The 21,887-nt window shown below is 39.1% G+C and overlaps 1 protein-coding gene across 3 annotated transcripts in view; it reads left to right on the plus strand.

The window, feature by feature from the left end:
• Window positions 1-3,186: 3,186 nt before the first annotated feature.
• ADCY7 (adenylate cyclase 7) overlaps window positions 3,187-21,887 on the plus strand; it is a 68,378-nt gene continuing 49,677 nt past the window's right edge. Inside the window, exons 1-2 of one of the 3 annotated variants that reach the window (XM_074583093.1) lie at window positions 3,187-4,162; window positions 10,400-10,528. The gene's annotated coding sequence lies outside the window, so the exon portion shown is untranslated. The remainder of the gene's footprint in view (window positions 4,163-10,399; window positions 10,529-21,887) is intronic. The other 2 variants (XM_074583094.1, XM_074583095.1) reach the window with 2 other exon arrangements.

The following is a 21,887-nucleotide window of genomic DNA, read 5'->3' on the forward strand; positions in this document are numbered from 1 at the left end:
TTTAAAAGAAATAACAAACAGGACTTTTCATTTCCTGAAAGAAACATGTACGGCATTTATTTCTTTGTTTACAGAAAAGCAGCAAATGATTCCCAAAAGTCCATTCAATTGACGCAAGGGCCTATAAATGCTAACTACATAACAGCAGTGAAACTCTACCTTCTCTTCAGCCTGGCTGATGCAGTAAGACGCGTATGCATTTAATAGCATAAACTTAATGGTCTTCAGCAGTTGATTTTAATATTGTCCTGTAAATGAGCGCGATAGCAATGTAGCAGCTCAAAATAATTTCTCATTACATCCTTCCTAAGCACGTACTGCCTAGCACTTTGGAATTGTTCTATTATTAGATATCTCTGAACTCATAAATTTACAAGAAATAGCAAATAATTTACTCAAGTGATTTGTCTCATTCTCTAAATTGATCAGTGGCCACAGAGAGTAGTGTGTGAGTATGCACACTGATGCTAAATCTCATCCAAAACAAAAAAATTGATCAAATAAATACTTCCTACTGTAGCATTGATTAAAGACAACAATTTACTCCTGGCTTTCTGAATCAGAATCATGAAACTAGTGAAGAAAAGCAGAAGTTAAGGTTGTCTTGGTCACTCCTTCTGGATATTTGAGGAACTGCCAAAAGGCAGCATGATAAATCATGCTTTCCTAAACGCTATCTGGTATGGTATTGCAGGATGTCAAAAGGATATTTAAAAGGACTGAATATATTTAAAAGTCTACCTGCTAATTTTAAAAGTACTACTTAACATACTGTGCTGCTGCTTAAGATGATCTTGCGTCTAACCTGCGAAATAGTCTACTGTATATTCATTTTCAAATTATTCCTAAGGATTTTAAAAGAATATTTTCTGAGGTTACAGCTGCTTTTCTGATTTGCTTTTGTCACATATTTATTTGGTCAGCAGCCATCTTCTGAATCCTAGCTGACTCATTTGTGGGAGCCACTGAAAATCTTGAATGTTGAAAACATTTTGCAAATAAAATGATTTAGAAGTAACTTGCTGGGACCAAATGCCGCCATCCCCTTTACTACTGTGAACAGTACGAGCATGCATATACTGAAGGCAGATTCAACCCACAGTGGCTTACTAAGAGGAAAATGTAACCCCCCACATGAGAATTATATTTGAAGATTACTATGATTTTCTGTTTCTGCTTCTTTTAAAAATAGTAATCTTCCCCTATTTCATAATGATTCATGGCACTGGGTACTATGGCAATTCGCATTGAAGGACACATCCACATTCTACAAAACAGACTTCTGTAATGCTCTGTAACTCAGTTTGTAGAGGACATTGCAAGTATATTTGATATAAACGCCCTATCTACAAATAATTTAAATAATAAAATTAAAATTATTTTTCATTTTTCTATGTTAGATTTTATCACCTAATGTGTTGCATTTTATTTTAATTAAAAATCTAAAATTATTTATGGTAGATTATAGGTATCCAATTCAATCTTTGGGAAGATGAGATTTGTGTGTTTAATACTCCGGTTTTATACATTCAATATGTATGTATCATAGTAGAGCTGCTGGACTTTTTTCTAAGGAAAAGCTCGAAAATAATAAGGCTTGTTTGTCTATGAAGAATGCTAGCACAGAAGCAAATGAAACCCTAGGGACTGCTTTCTTGTAATTTTGACATCATTTCAGATGAACCTTTGATTATGGGCTATATTTTCACAGTATCAAACATTTGTAGTTATGACATAAACACAGGAAATTTATTTTAGAACAATCTGTAGATGCAAAAAGATAAGCCATTAAAATGACAGGTTAGGTGCTATCACTTTTTCTCACCAAAGACGGAACCTTACGCTTGGGCAGTCACACTGAGCAGGGCTCCCAGCAGTGTCAGGTGCTCTCCAGCAAGGGGTGGTAGCATCTGTGTTGTAAAAATCAGCCCTGACTGTACTTAAGCTCGAGAGAGAAATAAGCAGCAGAAAAAGAAAAGAGGAAGTCTATACATAGCATATAGAGCAGCTAATTAACTGGATACTAATTTCCTTATGTTACTTTTTTCCTTTTACATCCCTTTTGCTAGAAATGTGTTACAGTAATTACCAATATCTTAAGAATAATCTGCACAACAGTGTACATACAACACTTATTTTGAGTGTTTTGAAACTGCTGCCATTAAAAAAAATATTACAGTGTCAGTCCCATTGAATCATGCAGGAATTTTAGATCTTACTCTGGGATAGCAAATATTTGTGGGTATACAGAAATGGTGTTAAGCAATCTGTGTACTCGGAAGGTCCACGAAATTTTGATGAAGTGGTAAATGGAGTCCATCTGTTCTGAAACGACTCCATTTATGATCTCAGCAGAACAATGTATTTTCCATTTCCTGCAGATTTTAAATCTTGTTATCTAATCCAACTCTCAGTGAAGACAAGGAATTATTTTTAACAATTGTTTTACTGGAAGATCCTTTTTCTCCTCTCCCCCAAGAAATGGTGTGAATATCCTATGCACTACTTCTATCTGAATGCTCCAGTAATTTCCTAGTGCTTTTCAGATACACGCTGTCCAGAGCAGGAGCAGGAAGACCTATGTAAGATTAAGTAACTTGCTCAAGACTGCGCATGAAAGTGCGGCAGGGCAGGGAGCAGAGGAGCAGAGTCCAGCTCGCTTGCTGCCCAGTCCTGTGCCTCAGGTACGTCACCACTTCTTCTCTGGCTGTATTCCTCATATACTTGTCCCAAATTGCTGAAACTGGATTTAAATTCCTTTCCAAGATTCCCAGTCCTAACAGCCCTAAGGCATCCTAATGGCCGGGCAGCCTCAGAAAACACATTTCCTATTTGCCCACCAATACTCGAGCAGGAGCTTAGGGGGGTCAAATGAAGCCGTCGTGCTTGTGGTGTGTGTGCTGAACTGCTGCTCCCTCCGAGAGGGCCCGTTCAAGCACGTAACTCGGGCCTACAGAGAATAGAAAATACCAGCTGGGTGGCAGTACACAAATAAAAATTTCTGTATTTAGTTACTAATGTTATTATCGCAGTAGTGGTAGGACCGTGGATGACTAACGTGTGGTTGTAGCTGCAGGTAGGCACCTGCCTGCCACGGGCTGCGTGCGGTCCCCTATGACTAACGCTTCCCCAGATAAACTTAATCCAAAAACCATGGAAATCAGAATTTCTTTCCATTACCCGCAATGAGCTTTGGGTCGGACTTAGGCGTGGTAGAGCCAGGCTGGCTCGGAATTAGTGGCCAGATGTTCAAGGCTTGATACGCTGAGGAATCATTGCCAGCCTGGTGAAACGCACACAAAACGCGCTGGGAGGACCAAAGCGGTAGATAAATGGAGGAATGGGAAACTGACGCTGCAGGATGGCCTCAGCCATGTCTTGTGGGGGACAGGTCCCTTGTCCCTGTGTGCAGGCTGCGGGGAGATTCGGAGCCTTGCCAGAATGCCCAAACGGTGGCCAGATTTTTTTTTATTTTTTTTTTTACAGCTGGCTGTAAACCTTTGTGTTTTAGGCTCGCGGATAGAAGTTTGTTTCCACACCTTTACAGGGGGGATGGCCCCTGTGTGAATGGGGTCGGGAGGCGGGGAGGGACACACGGAGGACAGACGGGGGTGCTGGCCCGGAGCCCCTCCGTCCTGAGGGGGGGGAGCGTAGCCGAGGGTCTCCCCCTCACGGCGAGTGTTGGAGGGGAGGCTGAGGCGGTGGCGATCGTCCCGCGCCCCCTCAGAGACGCCTCTGAAGGCGGGGGGGGGGGCGCAACCAGCGGCGGCCCCGCCACCCGCCAGGGGGCAGGCGGGGCGCGGGCACCGGCGCGCGCGTCCCGCCCTCAGAGACACCTCAGGCGGCGGCGGCGGCGGCGGAGGAGGAGGAGGAACGCTCGGCCCCAGCCCTGACCCGCTGTCCCGCCGCTGCCTGCTCCTCTTCCGCCGGCCGCAGGTGAGAGGCGGTGAGGGGAGGGTGAGGGCTGGGGGGTGGGCAGGCCCGCTCCCGCGGAGTGGGGCGGCGGGAGACGAAAGCCTCGAAGACTGACTAACTTTCTTGTATCACGGTTCTTTGCCACCCCTTATTACGCCGCTCGATACACTCGGGGGTACAGCGGACCGATTTTCAGGCCCGCAAACCTTTCTCCAAACTCTGTTCGGCTTTAGAAAAGGCAGATCTGGTAAGTCGCGGAGGCCTCGGTAATTTACGCCCGTTTCTTGCGCGCCGGATGAATGGAGAAGTTATTCGCTTGGGTTTGGCTTCTTTTTTTTTTTTTTTTTTTTTGCATAGTAATGTGCTCAAAAGCCAACTTTTCCGTTACAGAGTGTTTTGGGTCCTTTTTGTACTTTTATAGCGTGATAGGGCTTTAAATTGCTGAAAGAGATGCTTAAATATCCAGGGGGAACTTGAAATATCTGCAGAAGGCTGGTTCGTGTCTTTTATGCTGCTGAATAGGTAAATCATTTCTAATCTCGTTAGGACATGTTATGGCATTTCTGTAACAAGTGAGTGCTCTGTGTTAATGAAGGGATTAAACCCCTTTAATACATATACTACAGCATTTGACCATTATTGCTGGGATCTTACGTTTGCGGGTGCAGCTAAAGCATATTATATAGCAGGGACATATTGTCACCGATGACCCAGGAGCATGCTAAAGTCTGTTGAACCTGAGACTTCTTTTATGACCAGTAAGGATGTGGTCAGCAGAAGTGCTGAAGACTGGTGAAGACACTTTGAAAACATTTTTGGACACGCAAAGTAAATACGCGGTGTAATGTTTGAAGCTGGTTCAGCATAGAAGTCTCCTTTTCTCCTGTCAGGTGTGTTATATTTTATTTGTATCGCTGTGTGCCTGACGTACTTGGTCGTGACACAAGACCACACCATGTTAAGTGCTGTGCAAATAGAAGGGAGGGGAAATTCACGCCAATGCATCTAAAAAGTGGGTTTGATTCTGAGGTGGTTGTGATTTATTATAGGAAATAAAGTGTCCTGTGCTGGATACTGCAATAGGAAAACATCTTCATAGTGGGAAATAGTGTGTCACTGTACCTGCATTAGTGACCTTACTGCTTTGTGCTAAGATTCATGATGTGTGGGTCTCTTTTTTTTTTTTTTTTTTTAAAAGGAACTCTCATTTAAAAAAAAGAGATATGAACTTGTTTACTTTATGTCTAAAAAAGAAAAGTATCACAAAGAAATTCTATAGCTATTATATATTTTGAGGATAAACAAGAACGATGTGGTGGTGTCATTTATCATTATTTTTTAATATTATTTTTAAGCAACCAGGATTCCAGGGGAGAAAGTTTCTAGGAGGGTTTAATGATTGTGTCTAGGTGAGAAATAAATAAACAGTGTGATGGTGTGGTTGTGTGTATTAGGAGGTTTTGTTTGCTTATTCAGGTATCCTGACCTTTCAAATGTTGAAGTCCTGATCTGGAAGTTTTTATACGATCTCCTGTAGGTGGAAGAAGAATGTGTTGCAGGTCTGTGGTACGACCATAAGTACAGTCAGTGTACTTATGGCATGTTCGTGTGTGTAGTGTACAAAGTACTTTTGAAGAAAATCTTCATTGCAGTGGTTGACATTAAAACCGGTATTTGCTAAAGTCACTGACGCGTTGTCAGTTTCCCCCTATCCAGAAATGTAGAATGGAAAATGAGGAGTATGTGGAATACCACTCTGAAAACAGTAAGCCAATACTGATTTCTAATGGCCCTTATAGCATGTTATTTATGCTTCCATAAGCCGTTACTAACAGCAATTAGGGTCATTGGGGGTTCTTGTAAAGCAGCCATTAAACTTCTTAATTTTTTTCTTAATGAAGCTAACGTCAACACCATTAAGAGCAAACAAGGAAGATACTTCATTCCCTAATGTATGTGGATATTTATGTTCTCATCGTTTGTGCTAAGTGAAAGAGCAGGTGCTGGTTGAGAGCTAATTAGTTTAGGTGTTAGCTTAGAGACAGATGATCATTGTCTTCTGTTAATGTGTGTGTTTGTGTAATTGCCAGTTGCTCTTAGATTAAAAAAAAGACAATATTCCCTGTGGAATTTAAAAAAAATAAATCTAAATTGAATTCGTAGGCTTATTCATGGGTTACATCTTTGACTTGGATTTAACATTACAGAATTTATCAAAATGACTGGTTCTGATTTTTTATTTATTATGAAGGCTGTAAAACTTAGGCTGCAGTGATTCACCCAGTGATTGCTTTCTCATTCTCATGGTTTGTGCTGAAGCTACATTTTATCTTTCTGGAAAAGGATCCAGTCTACTTGGATTTATTTGGTGTTTCAGATTAATTAAATGTAATAGTCAAACTTCACTAAGCATCTGCAGGGCTTTTATAGTGAAAGTATCATTTGGGACTTTTTCTGTATAGAATTTTTTGTGTGTGTGTGAAAATCAAAGATTGTTTTGTTATTGTAAGAAATCAACCTGGTAATGGAGGTGTGCAAGAGCAGATAGCCAGTGGAATTGGTGTTGTCGTCTAGGTTACAAAGAGTTGTGTGCTTCAGTGCCGCTTTGGCTTACCAAGGTGTGACCTGCCTCCACTAGCAGTGTGTGAGCATTGGCTGCTGTCTGCGCTGGTTCCTGCTGTTCTTTTGGGATGGATTTGGTGCTCTCTGTGAGAAGCATCTGTGTTCGAAAGCAGTTACAAAGATTTAGGCATGCTGTTAAAGTGGAGTTACAGACCTTACTTAAACCAAAAAAGTTTTTCAGATGAAAAATGGGACCTGGCTGAGCCAAAGATTGCTGGTTTCTTCTCTAATTAGAACCCAATCAGTATTCAAATTCTTAAATACAGTCTCTGTAAAGAGCCACTTGAAGAGCTAACGGTTTTTTCAAAGACTGAATACTGCGTAAATAGGGAGATAATAGCATCTGCGAAGTTTCAAGATGATTATTTGCTAAGCTGACAGGATGTTACAGCGTGAAATAGTTTGTAACCACTGTGTAGTTAGATCATCTTGTATTAAAATACGGAAGTGCAGCTTCTTCCTTAGATCATTATGGTATACTTCATGAGTAGCTGATATCTTGTGTTTGCTGAAAAACATATTTTACATTTTGCATTCTGAAAACAGTAGGGACATTGATCTGGGATTTCCTCATACTCCTATTTAAAAAAACACCAATTTTCACCTGGAAAAAATGCTCTCTTTAAAAAAATAGTTTTATAAAACTTTTATCTCATAATAAAAATCATTATCATTGTTATCGCCAGAGACTTGCAAATCACTTTAAATAACTACTGCTGTTGCTTGCCTTTTGCCTCTGATACCATCCTGTCTTCCAGAGTCACCCTGAGCAGGATCCAGGCTCTGTCTTGCCGTGCCAAGCAGCGGAGCGGGGTAGTTCATGTATGGAGGCAGAGGAGCAGCCAATGCATCTGATCTTTCCTTTGGAAGAGTTTTTCTTTGCTTAATAAGCATAACATACAATAGTGTAAATATGCTGTAATACTATTTCCTGCACAGCATGTGTAGGTTGCTACTGCTGAGCGTTATTTCTTCAGAGTTAGTAAAATTAAGGTGTGAGAGGTGAAATAATTTTGTCTGGGTTATTCAAAGATAAATGGCAAAATTTAAGTAGAACACAGGGCTGCTGTTCCTTTGCTAATCAAGGCACTGCTTTACCTCAGTTGCTTGGAGTTATGACATGAGTTTGTATCAAAATGTATCCTTCAAACTTACTCATTTTGTGTAGCCTGTTTTAGGAGCATTTTTATAAAAGGCAAATAAACCACCTCTTCTGTGGCAGCAAGGCTGCTGTTTTGATTTTTACAGCACAGGCCCTGCAGTTCAGAGGCTGCAGCTCTGTTCGTGCTTTAAAGACGAAACAAAGACGAATCTGGCTCTCGAGACGTGGAGCCACACGTACCACTTTTCTTAAGAGCTTCCTTTACAGCTAATGGCCAAAATGTTCCTCTCTTTAACAGCTGTTCTGCAATCCTCCTTTCAGCATTAAAAGTAGCTTCTGGTCTGTAATTAGAGAGAAGGAACAAACAGGGTGTGTTTAACTTCTGTTTCTGGGCATAGAACTAAGTGAATAAGTAACATGTTCTAGTTAAAAACAGAAATAACAAAGATTACCAAGGCTGTAACAAACAGTGTAAGTCAGAGTAAGGTGACAAGTTTCTTTGAATAGGGCTGGCTGTTTCTGGCATCTTCTCCCCGAAGTGCCGCAGTGCTATGTGTATGTCTGTGTGTGCTGTCGTGTCCATATGTGTGCACTGCTCAGGTAGCTTGCAGGGCCTTCTGGTAAAGGTAATTGAATGAGATCATTTTCAGACTTGTTCTCCTGTGTCCTGCATCACAGTTTGCTTAAGAGTAGTGATAGGGCTTTGTAGCATCTTCTGATCTGTGTGATATAGAAACAAGTACAGTTTGACATGCGAGTTGTCATTCAGCCCACAATGAAAGGAATGTGGGGTTTTTTGTTATGTTCAGCAAATATTGCAATAAATTCTTTTTAATAATGCTGCCTTGGAAATAGCTGGTTATAAAGCTGCAAGCACACTCTTGTAATATAATCAATACGAAAGTGTTTTAAAAGGACTTTAAGTTGCAAAGTCTTAAGAGTGCATGCTTTATTTCAAGGAAGGAGACAATATTGTAAGTGTTTTATAGGTAGATAAATGTAGAAATAATCTACATGTGACTGTATAACTTTGGTTTTAATTTGTTACTTTTCACTTTATGAAGTTATGTTATGACTAGTAATGGCGAGTTAGCATTTCAATGAGTTGAATAAAATATTTTAGTAAGATGCTCTTAATTTGTAATATAGCCTAGGTTTTATTCATTATTTATTTAATGTCCAATCTGCGACATTATGTTTTCTGCTTTATTTATACAAAAATATAATACATTCATACTAGGGGATTCTTTTAAAGAACTAGTTGATGATCAAACCACCTAGCAGTGACTAATTCTTACTCAGATACTGTTTTCTCTCCAAGTAACCAAAATGGTGAGGAAATGAGGGTGCCAATAGAATGACAAAGTGCGTGGAAGGGTTGAGTATTGAGTGCAGCTGGGAAGGAGCCATCAGAGGTGGATTCAAGCAGACCAAGCTCACTGGCATTTATTCAAAGTCAGCTGAAATTGATGGAAATGGGCAATAAAACTCTGATCGTTTAAATGCCAGATATTCTTAGCACCTGGCTCATGTCAACCTGAGTCCCATCTGTTACGATATTTCAGGCAGGGCCTGCTTGCTGAAACAAGCTCAAACTTAGTCAGGCTGTGGGGAAAAAAAAACAGTTCCGATCAAGTTGAGAGAGGATAAACTTTGTACTGGGGCTTTTCTGTGTGTCTGCATCTTTTTCTCTGTTATTGCTACTGAACTTATGTGTGACTAAATAAAAAAAATAAATTCCAGTAGCAGAGCAGAATTTCAGTTTCAATTTCCTCATTTGAAAGGAAGCTGGGGTACAGCTATCAAAACTTTTTCACTTCCTGACACTTTCTGCCTGATCTTCTGCTCCTCCTCTGCTGGTGGCTTCAGCCTGCAGCCATGAAGGCAGTGGTCCTTTCAATGCCAAGGAAACAAATATTTATATATTTGTGAGATACACACTTATTGGAATAAACTAGAATTAATGACAGAGGGCGTGAGAAATGGATGTAGTCACTACTAGTACATTTTATTCAGGAACTGGGTTTTGAGGTGAAAATGCTTTAAAAATTCTTATCATGGATAAAGCCAGTGAATCAATTCTGGAGCTGTAATTGTCCAAGTTCTTACTGTCCTGCTTATTCTATGTGTAGTACATATACTAGTATATGTAGGCACTATGCAGTTTGTTAGAAGACAGGAGAAAAATGGAGGCAAAGCATACTTCTTTGGATTTACAACTCGAAGATTAATGGCCTGGTTTATTTCAGCCCACCGATGGGGCTGATTTGGGCCTGATTTTGCTCTATTGTGAAGTATCCATGTAGTTCATGAATTTAACAATTATTTTTTTTTTTTCAGCAAGGACTTGTGTATGTACGGGAGGGCACAGCTTTCTTTTGGGAATGTCCTGAAAACTTTAAAATCCTTTCTACTCAGTAGTTATGTAAAAATGACTAATAATGTCTGTGTAAAATATTTTTTTTTTCTAGAAATATTCTTATATGACTTTGAATATAAATGCAGGAGTAAAAGCGATGAAGGGTATGATTTTTATGGTGCAGCTAAGCTGGCTCAACGAGCAGCTGTCACTAAAGTGGGCAGCGCTGCTCTCTTCCTGCCCTGTGCTCCCTACCCTCCCTGTAGTCAGCACTGGTATCCATCTGACCTGCTGGTGCACTGATTCATGGAACTAAAAGGACAAAAAGCTATTTTTTTAATAGGATAAGCATTTTTTAAAGTCTGCTTATTTATTTTATTATTATTTTTTCCCCTCTGTAGGAACAGAACAGCCAGGCTAGAGGAAGTGACAAGAACATACTGTTGAACTTCTTGAGAGACAGATGGAGACAGTTCCCTCCTCTTCGGCAGTAGTTGCACTATAAAACTGTGCTCCTAGTTATACAAGTAGTAAGTTAATACTTCTGTAGACATGCTGGAAAAGTGACCTGGACTGTGTTTTGATTTGAGGTGTTGCCAATTGAATTGTTAGGCCAATTTCAGTACTTCTTACGAAAGAGCTCTGCTCCTCTGCATTACTTGTACAGCAGGAAATGAATGTGAAAATATTTCACAGTAGTACTTCTTAAAAATCACCTATAGTTTTTTGCAAGTTCCTGAGGAGTATGCTGTTTTGGATTTAGTACTTTTTACTTTTTATTTCTAGTCTACTGATTGTAATACAATAACAGTTACAAGCCCCCCAACTCCCTTTTTCCTCAGGATGCTGCACTTTTAAAATAAGGCAGAAAATGCATTGCAGCACTATAGTGATAATTGTGTTGGCATATATTATGATTCACTTAAGAAAGTGCAGTGTTTATTGCATGTAATATAATACAAAATTCACAGCTGCTGGAAGGTAGTCAAAGCTAGGAGTTGCTCTGAGAAAGTGAGAATTTAATCTGATAGCAGTATAAACACCATGTTTAGCTTTTAAAGAAATAGGAAAAAAACCCAGTATTGTTACTTTGTAAAGAATATTTCATGCAGTTCTTGCAGTGCCACAATAGGCAAAATTCCACAGAGGCGGTTTTGTTTTCCCCGGCGAGCTGACGTGTTGATTACTTGCATGTTCAGAGCTCACTTGCAGAGTTGCAGAACATGATTTAGTGCCACAGGTTGTCAGCGTGAGCAGAACTACATGCAGGTGTTAATTGCTTCTGGTCAGGTACAGAGCAATAAATTAACAATGTTGCTAGATAAAGGAGTTTAAATTACAAGTCATGAATACTATATAGGAAGAACAAAGCGGGAAATTTTGTTTTTCAAGATTCTGGGCAGATTTAGGCAAGAATTAAGAGCTGTTCTTTTCTTATATTGGCTGTGTTCCATAACTGTTTATCAAGCATGTTTACACAGGGAATTTGGATGTAGTTGTAGCTAAACTAGTTTGCTAGACTAGCACTAAACACTTGTTTTACATGTTGAATTAATTTTTGGCCTACATTTATGCGGGCTGTTGTATTTAGAAATGCATTATGCTGTACTTACTTTGAACTGCATTGAAATATGGATCCTTAATCAGTGATGGTTAGGCTTTTCTTGCAGTTGTCTCTGCTGCCAATGAAAATATGTACATGTATATATAAAGATACATATACATGTATATCTATAAATAAAGAAAATGAACTAAATCATCATTTCTGGAGGCTGCAGAATCTAAAAGATACTGTGCTTGTTTCTTTTCATCTTTCTGTATGGCTGCTTATCACGTTTTCTGTATCAGTATCCCAGGCATCTCTGTTTGGGCTTGTGCATTTACAAATGGATAACCAATGTTTTAAGAAGCACTTGCCAAAAAAAACCCCAATAACCGAACTTATTACTGGCTGGTAAGTATGAGGAGTGTTGGCTGTAGAAAGTATGGGAATCTGGGAATCAGAAAGCTGGGAATCAGTTAATTTGCTTTCTCATTTAAACCAAGGCAAGGCGTGAGGCAGTACTTCTCCAGTGCAGTGTATTCACCATAGCTTTCAGGACGCTGAAAAACATAGTTTAGTTGGAGTAGTTGGAAAGAGTGTGCGGTGTTGCAGTTCTTACATGCTAGAGAAACATTCCCCTTAGAAACAGAGGATCTTTCAAGAGGGAGGATGAGGAAGGATTTCTTTAACTGCCCTCACAGAAATGGGATAACTGTGGGTTGCAGGCAGAAGAGACCTAATTATATTGTATAATAATACTATGGTGGACCTGGGAAAAACTTGCCCCGATGCAGAGTCAGGCGAGGTTAGTGATAACATTGAGATGGGGACTCTGGAGATACCAAAAGGGGAAAGACAGCGCATGTTTTCTGGAAACCTGGTGCACTGTAAAAGCACTTTTGCATGCAGCTACCTAACCCATTGGAGATCACTTGTCCAGAAATACTTTTTTAGTTGCTGTGACCTGAACCCTGCTCTCAGAGCAGTGGCCTAGCAGTGGGCAGGCCCTGAGTGGGGAACAGCTTCATCTCTCTTTTCAGTGTTGTGGCTTATGTTTAATAACTTCTCCACTTGTATGCTAGTTAGTGGTGTTATCACCCTGATTCATGCATTCTCTTCTAGACACCAGCTAGCTGTATTTGTGTTCACCTCATATGTGAGTGCTTTAAGCACCTTGGGGTTCTGGGTGCTGCCTCTCTGGGCTCACTCACTGAGCCTGGACCTTGGGAACAGCTGCCCTGGACCTTAAAATCGCTGCTGACTTTCTGCATCTGGTTGAAGTAAACTTCTCCCAAGTCCCATCTGCTAGGAGCGCTTAGCTCTGGGAGGCATGAGATAGCTGACAGTCACAAAAATACATAGCTAGCTGTGGGGGGAATTTTTAAAGGAGTTTTCCAGGTGATGCTGCATATTGATGGTCAGCACAAAACAAACTATACTGCATGCTGTTCCCTGTATCTCCGTTCTTTGGAGTGTTCTTTGGGATTTGGTCAATGCTTTTCAGAGTTCCCATGTCCCCATTCCTTGACGTACTTGACGTCAAGTACCCCTTTACTTGACGCCCCCAGCACCAGCTCTTCTTTTCTTCATGAGAAGGATCCAAGCAGATTTCCATTCTCTTGTTGTTCCCTCTGCTGCTGTGTGACCCTCTGGTCTGTTGCAAACCCTTAGGTGGTCTGTTGCATGGTTACCACACAATTTGAGTTCAGACCTGAAAAACTGGTTTTTATAAGCACTAACCACCTGTTCTGCTAGGGAACGGCCCAAGTAATTGTGGATGATCTTTAATGATGTCTTGTTCAGCAGCCTTTCCTAACAAAGGCTGTTCCTTTCTTGAACAAAAAAATGTTATGTTTAAAGAGTGTTAGTAATGTCCAGCTGAACTTCAGATTATTTATGTAGGTTCCAGTGATAGTCATAAGAGCAGAGCTGCTTATGATAGCATTGTTTCCTCAACCACTTCAGAGGCGTATGCGGTCAGGCTGCACGTATGTCTTCTAACATAAACATATATTCTTACATCAGGGGAGGAACTCAGTAAATTACAGCCACGCTACTTTTTAGACAATAATTGGGGAGGTAAGAGGTCTGCATTCTAACATAAGAGGATGATTGCGCAAAATGTTGCCAGGGAACAAGGTAAAATGCTTTAGTTACTACCTGTATATAATGTTATCCTACAGAAGGCAAGTGTGAGACAGGTTATTCTACTTTCCTTTATCAGGAGGGCTATGAGTTTGTACATTGTCAGTTACTATGGGAGATTTTATATGCTATTAGTCCTCACGTTTTAATTGATCAACTAATAATTTATTTGTGTAACTAGGTAGTTAGTTTTATTTAGCATGGTAGCCTTTAAAAAAAAAATCTTTAAAATCTGGATAATTTGATGATTCGGACAGACCGTTTGTAGAACACAAACTGCGTTGTATGCCTTTTGGTTGGAAATAATACCTGTGTCAGAATGATCCCAAGATGTAGTTTTGTCTAGTTTTAAGCTCCTATATTCCCTATTCATTATTATTAATTCTTTTGTGTGCTGATATATAGCTAACAGAATGGATAGGTAGGCAAAAGTGATTCTATGCACCTACCCTTTCTCTGTTTAAAAAGAAAACAAAGCTTTTTTTTTTTATGAGATAGTAACCTGGGGGGAGCACCCTCCTTGCAATATTGGCAAACACAATTTTTCATTATGAGTTGTTAAAAAAAAAAAAAAGGGGCATTTCAAAACTGTAAGGCTCATCTTTCACTTTCCTTATGAATTTTGATCTATTTTTGGCCTAAGCTGAGTTTTTCTCTGCGGTCAAGTGCTAAAAGCTTTGTTTAAAACGCAATTTTGTGATTTAGTGTCTACTAAAAATGTCTGCTATCATTAATATTCTGATAAATCACTAACCTTGTGAGCCAGTGGACTAAATCATTCTTATAACTTCCTTCCTGTCTTAATGGGGAAGTCAGCAAACTTTTAAGCACTTTCCTAGGGCCTGTGACTTACACTTTTACATATATTTCCCTATAATGAAATATTAATTTTAGATTTCAAGCACATTAAATGAAGAAATATATGGCTAAGATTATATACTTCTGGAATATGCCATATGATTTTGTATTGGTGCAGTTACCTTGGTTTTCTACTTCACTATAACTTGTTTGTGCAAGAGACTAATTTCTGAACAAGAATTAGAGGTACAACCTTCTCGAAGTAGGAGTACTGACACAAACGTCTACTTTTATTGATGAGCTTCCTGGCTTTTCTTTTGTTTGACTTCTGCCAGAATAAGAATATGCCTTTTCTTATTTGGGATTTCTTGACCTGCATTTACCATGTAGTCTGAGTTCCTTGATGCATCATTCACTGAATCGTCCCTGTTCCTTAGACTGACTTTATCTGATTGTTTTCTGTAGGGTCATAAAAGAAGGGCAGACTAGGGAAGGCACTCAGGTGCTTGGAGGAGGAGCAGTCATGAGGCCAAATGCTGCTCCCTGTCTGTAAGGGGGAAGGATCAGACTTCTGATCTGCTCTGTATCAGCTCTGGGGAGGTCATCCACGGCCATGATCAGAGTTCCTTGGGAGTGGGGAGAGCTCCACTGCAGTGCTGCAATCTGCCTTTACAGTATAAACCACAGGAAGAAACGTTAGAATTACACACATATGTAATGGTACTTAATTCAGCCTTTTTTCTCACAGTTATGACTTGTACGTATGGCTTTTTATTTAAATTATAGGTTTCTAAGCATGTTTTTGTGCTAACTTCCAGGCTTTATCTCATCCAAGGGAGGATACTTTCAGGGAAATTTATAATCAAACAACACTTAAAAGAATTGATGTATTAATTATTGTATCTGTCATGAATGCAATTTTCTGTAAATCTTAATATTTGTTTATTGTGGGTGACTTGAATTCTTGCTTTATGTTCACGGTACAGATTTATTTCCAGCCATGATGTTGATACAGCAGACATCTAGTATTCGTAGTACATGTAAAATATGTCTTGTTCTTGGGATGCTTGATTTGCAGCTTTGATTTTACTTTGTTTTACTACTTTTGTGTGTCATCCTGTCTAAGAAATCAGGATTTCATAAATCAGTGTTTAGGGTAGAGAGTTCAGTGAATGTTAGTTTCTATGTTCATTGTCCCTAGCTATTGTATAAATATAAAAACTTTTCCTTAATGCTTTCTTAATTTGTACTTGATGTCTGTTACTGACAGTGTACAATTTGTTTTCTAATGGGATGCTTTTTTCTTTTATCCTACTGATTTTTTCTGGAACATTACTTGACCTGTTAGTAGCTTTCTTGCAAATCCGCTGTGTTTCCCCCACATACTTTGTTTACACAAACTCTCAGCTTTAGGTGGAGTTCAAAAGACAGTCTCCTTCTATGCTTGTCACTGAACCTATTAAAGCAGTTGTGTCTTTTTGTAAAAACACTGTGGAGCGATCATAATGTTTTGAAATTTAAGCTTTGACTGTTTGCTTGTATTTAATTTCAACTTATTTTCTTACGTGTTTTTTTTGTATGTTCTTGAATATGCTTATATGTATACTTAGCAAAGAGATGGTATTGGTATAATCCAACATACATGTGCCTGAGTACATCTGTCATCAAACAGTAACTACTTACAGTCATTTTAAGGAGTTGCATAGAATTTTTAACAAAAATACATACCAGACATTTTCACTTACATTTTGTCTTTTCCTTTCCTCATTTCTGACTTGTAGTGTCTGTATGTGTAGGCTTAACATGGTGATAAAGTAGTAGAAGTCTGGGTGTAAACCAGTGTTTTATGATTTAAATAAATGTTACAGCATTTTTATGTCTGTGTGTAATACGTAGAGTTGCTAAAACTGTAGATGTGCCTGTTTTATGCATGATTTAGGTCACTGAAGGGTTGCATATGGTTTATGTTTTTCCTTACCCTGAAACACTTGGCTTTTAGCTCCTGGATAAGTGGGCTGACTTAGTGACAGATATGAATACAGGCTTTGTCATATTGTGCATTATATTGTATTTCAGTGATTTCTGCTTCATTTGTTAAATTTTTGTGTTTGAGATACTTTCTCTTTCAAGCATCATGGTATTTCATAGCAAAACTTTGTGAAAGTCAGTTAAATGACTTAATTTAAAACCAAGAGAATAGTCTGAGGGAATTGTTAGTGTAAAATTGGCTTTTGGATCTGTAAATATTTGGGGAGTGTGTTACTTCAGAAACACTCTACACACACATAAATGTTTGTGGCTTTTTCTTTTCTTTCTCATTGGGAAATTGTATGTCTTTCTAGACTGGTAATCCCATGCGAATATACTTGTTTTTGAGATTTGTCTGGGGAAGGGTGTGTAAGATACATAAAATGCATATTATGAACTGCAAAATGATTGATATTTTTTCTATTGGTGTGCTTGACTCCCTTTTGACTAAAAGCATGAGCTAAGCTTTTTAAATAGTTCTTTGTATCTTGAAACTCCTTTGATTAATCCTCCTTCCTTTCCTGCACTTGAACACGGATACTTTTGGTGCACGTCTTGCCATGCAACAGTTGTAAGTCGGAAGTAAAGAGCACTTCCCCCCCCCCCCCCCCCCATGAAATGATTGGTTTTTTTAGACAGCAAACGAATTGTGATTTAGTGATGGAAGCATAAACTGGGCAGTCAGACGATGTGGATGGTGTTTGCAGGGTGATTCTAGGAAGTCAGCCTTGTTTCTGGCTTTTTCTTTCTGCAGAATGTTGGTAGAAATAAGAGTACATGAGGTTTTATTTACTCATCTTGGAGGGCCCCAGACAAAAGTGGAAAGTGTTCTGGACATTAACAGTAATTTGGCTGCTGGAAGTTGGCCAAAGTACTGGCAGTATGTCTTGCTCTTACTGAAAAATAAAGTAGCAGTTCTCTCTCTTTCTCTCTCTTTTTTTTTTTTTTTTTTAAATAAGTGTAAGTTGGCTTGGATCCTGCTCGGCAGCCTGTTGTGAAAGTCATCACTTCTAATAGCACAGTGCCCCAGGGACCACCGCAGGGCATTGACTGGCTCAGTACTGACTCAGAGCCTAAATCGTTGACACTGCTCATCTTAGAAAAATGATGCAATTACGATTCTCCTCCCTAGTCTGGGAAAGTATCTTGGATCTCCTCATTCACAGCTCCAGTTTTCAGAGATGTGGTGAGCCTGTCTGACTGGGGTGAGTCTTCCCTGCTGGTGTATATTTATCAGTCCCTGTTCTTTAAATTCTTGGCTATTTCCTGGAGATTATGGATTGGGTATAACTAAACTGTTAATGGCTTTTTTTCAGGTGTTAAAATAGAGAATTACAGCCCACCCTAACTACTTGTTTAGCAAAGGCATCAAGAGGTCTGTTTTCCCCTGAGAAGTTGATCTTTAATGTTGCTGGCTCTTGCCTAGCATCTCTCTGGGCTGTCCCTCAGCTCGGGGCACATGTGGGAGCACAATTCCTTCCCATGATGGCTGCAGCAGCATTTTCAGGTTAAGGAGCATCTTCCTGCCCTCTGCTCCACAGCCGGCCACTCTCAGCTCTGCCGGCTGCACTGCCCACAAAGCTGCACTGCCCACAATCACTGACCCCATCTGCCTATTAGGCAAAAAGAAACAAAAACTAGGAGACAGAAATGGTTATTTTTTAGTTCATCTGACTGCGACATGCATGTAACGAGTGGTGCGGTATGGTGACAAGAGAGGAGCGAGTGGTGAGGAGGGAGAGGGGAAGAGGAGGAGAAACTTTTTGAACAAATATTACTGGAGAAGCCCCTGTTGCAGAGCTGTAGTCAAGACCTGTGGGTTTAGTTGTTTAAAATGAGCAGCAAAAGTTTCCTCTCTAGATTTCTGTTCATTAAACTAATTTAAAGTCCATGTGTAGAGAGGGGAGGGTGGTGTTTTATGAATAAACATGCATTTGTTGTAGTAGGTACTTATATTTGAATGCATCCCTGTTAGTGATACCTCTCATTTCACTTGTCGGCCCTTCCCCCGTTATATTCAGGTTTGTTTGCTTGAGCAGTGAGTTGTGCTTGAGAAATAAGGAAGTGATGGTAATGATGCATGTGTCAGCTTGAACCATACGTAACAAAAGTAGTGGTCGTCTTACAACCGTGTGAAAGGAATGAAAGGAACTTCATGATTTCATCCACTGTTCTGTCTTGCCATTGCTCAGAGATACGGATTTCATTTGCTACTGAAAAAAACAGTGTTAAATGAAAGATTCCCCCCTCTTCTGTAACTGAATTTACAGCACTGATTTGCTGTGTTGTTTTTGTAACCGCTGTGCCTGTCAGTGGGAGTTGAAGGACTGATGTTCTGCTACTCTTAACATCGTGCATTCTTATTTAATTATATATTTGTTTTTTTTAATATAATAATGTTACACAATAACTTAATTATTATTTTATGGGATATTTAAAGCCCAGCATTGTGCTTCCTGCCACAGCTGAACAGACATTCTCCTCCATGGATTATATCAGTTTCTGGGAGTATGAGAATCAAGGCCAACAAAAGATTTAAGTGCCAACAAAGATGTTTACTGTAATGCATTGTTATAATCCAAAATTATGTGTGTCTTATCAGCTTGGGACTTGTTTATTCCTAAACTGTGAGTATTCATTTATTTTGCCGGCATCTTTTGTAGGTAGATGATGGTATTAGATCAGTTCCTCAGGGAGAGAAAAAAGGATACCACATGCTCAAAGGCCAACAGCAGGAAATCTGTGGGAGAGCCAAAAGCTAGCAAACGTATTTTGTGTTCTTTGCTTTAACCACAGTGGTCATCCTTCTCATCAGGGGCTAAGGGCTTCAGAAGGTTTTGAGAATTTGTATGTGCACAAGATGGAAAGACGGGATTACAGGCGAGAAAAGTACCTCTGGAATTTATTATACTTTAACCAGAGGATGTGGTTGTTGAAATATCGTTCTTGGGTTTTTGTCAATGTTTGGATTTCAAGTCTGGTCTTAAACTGTGCTGAACAACTTCAGTGAAAGTTAAAAGTAATCAGAATTTTGAAAAGCGCGGAAATGGCTGTGACACTAATTAAATGAGTGATTTATGCTCCCGTAGGAGCTCCCTGATCTACCAGATAAGATTTGGCCAGTGAACTACCGAGTCTGGGTTTTCTTCCCAGATCTGCTCTTGACATGCTTCATAGCATGGGTTTTGGTTGAGCACTGTGTTTCTATGTACAATGTGAAGTCTTTGACTCTTTTAGGAAACTACCAGCAGGTCAGATCTTAGGGCTATGGCTTAAGTCCATTATTATTTTGAATTTTGTTAGTGTATAGTGTTCATAAAAACTTATTATATCCTCTCCCAACATTAAAATATAAACTCAGTGATTTTATGGAATTTAGTTGTATAGTTTAATTACATTTTCATTAAAGGATCTTGCTTTTTCTCAGTTTTGAATAGTTACCTCCTAGATTGTAATTTCTGAATTTCTGTCACTTTTAATTTTTTATCTCATTATGCCATTTGTTCTGCTTATAGGTGAATAGTTGAGCTGTTGCATTATTAGTTTGTAACATTTTCTGTCTGGTTGATCCTGTAGGGTTTCAACTCTATAGCGCTTTTCACTCAAGCTAGTTTGGGTGTAAATGGCTGTCACTACCAGCCTTGTCAAGGTACATGTGTAAACCAGACAGCAGTATGAATGTGCTGAGAGAAACAGAGCTTCAGATAGACCCACACTAGGTTTTGCCAAATAGCTTCCGCTGAAGCTGGAGAGCTGCAGCTGCAAGAGTATTCTTTGAAACTGCCTTGTAGTAATGATGTTTCTGTTGTTGCATTTGCTTATTAAAGGAGTAAGTTGCAATTTAAGATGTGAAATAGTTTAAATATGAACTACTGTTTCCTAAGTTCTTAATTAACTTCCTGTACCAGGTAGAAAAACTCTAATTACTGAAACTGAAAATCAATCCAGCAGTGCTACATAACCTTTAGACCTGTCAGAGCAAGAAAGATTGTGCCTGAAACTCCTGGAGAGCTTCTTAGCAGTACTTTTAAGATTTGCTCTGCATGTGTGTGTTCTTCAAACTTCCTGCATTCAGGGAATAGTTACTGCATTAATTAAATATTACTCCCCAGAGACCAGTCTTTGTGTAAAAATCCAGTTTTCTAGGTGTATCCAGAGGACATCATTTCATGGGAGTTTGTAAGACAGTGGTAGCAAAGTTCAAATGCAACAAGAGATAAAATGGAGAAGGGAACTGAAGGCTGTTCAACGAGTTGTAACACATACAGTCAGCATGCTCCTTCCTGTTGTAGTTTAGGAATTTTGAAATCCCTTTTATGAGAGAAATCGATACACTCTTGACTCTTCTTGTGGTTTTCAATGTAATTTTGAAGGTGGTATGGGAGAGAAAGTAGTGCCAGTTTTACCTAATATTGTTTGCTTTGTTCTGAGTTTCTTTTTTTGTTCCTAAGCAATTATGTTGTTTCTACAATATAAATGTAGAAACTGTAAACTGTCTTGGATGTTTCTGAATAAAGTAAACTTTAAGCTAAGCATCAGTTCAATTTCTATTTCCTTATACTGTCATTTAGGATAACATGGAAGTGACTTTTAGAAGATCTGTTAAGTGTTAGCCAGGCAGTAGAAAGAAGCATCTTAGTATTTGTAATAGTTTTAGTTTGATTTATAAATTATTGTTAATTTTTAAAAAGATAACATGAAACCTATTTTAAACATTTCTGAAAAATATTGAGAGTTCTTAAATACGGACTATTTGTAGCTGAGGGGGAAATAACTTTCGCAGTGTTACAAAATGGTATCTGAAGGATCTGCCTGTTAAGATATAGCTGAAGTATTGCATGATATTTTAATAACCACATTTTTGTCTTACGATCATTTTCTTCAGTTATAATTACTGTAATGAAATGTGGTTTTTACGGATTTGATATGGAATACTTCCAAAACTGTACCAGGTACACATTATGCCACTATATTTTGCCCAAAAAGACTTTGAATGAGTGTCAGTAGCTCAGAATATTTATTAGTGAAGTCAGTCAAAAATGATACAAGAGATTTCCTGTAAAATATTTCACTTCTTAGTGTAAATTTGACTAATTTGAACTGAATTAAGATATTTCTACAATTGTGGATATTCAAGATGAACATTTAGATTAGGGCTCCAGCAGTATTGGTGCTGCTGTTATGCCCACTAGGAGGGTGAACTCTTGAGACTCATGGCAACTTTATAGTTTTAAGTTAATAAATAAACTACGTAGATAACCAGAAACCCTTGGTGCACTGCAGTGTTTCTTTACAGAGGTTTGTGGAAGCATCCACTGAACCAGTCATAAAGTCTGAGTAAGGATAGTGTAAACACTTTTGAAAATAGTAGCCAA

This window comes from Larus michahellis, chromosome 4 (genome assembly GCF_964199755.1).
Source record: "Larus michahellis chromosome 4, bLarMic1.1, whole genome shotgun sequence".
NCBI lineage: Eukaryota > Metazoa > Chordata > Aves > Charadriiformes > Laridae > Larus > Larus michahellis.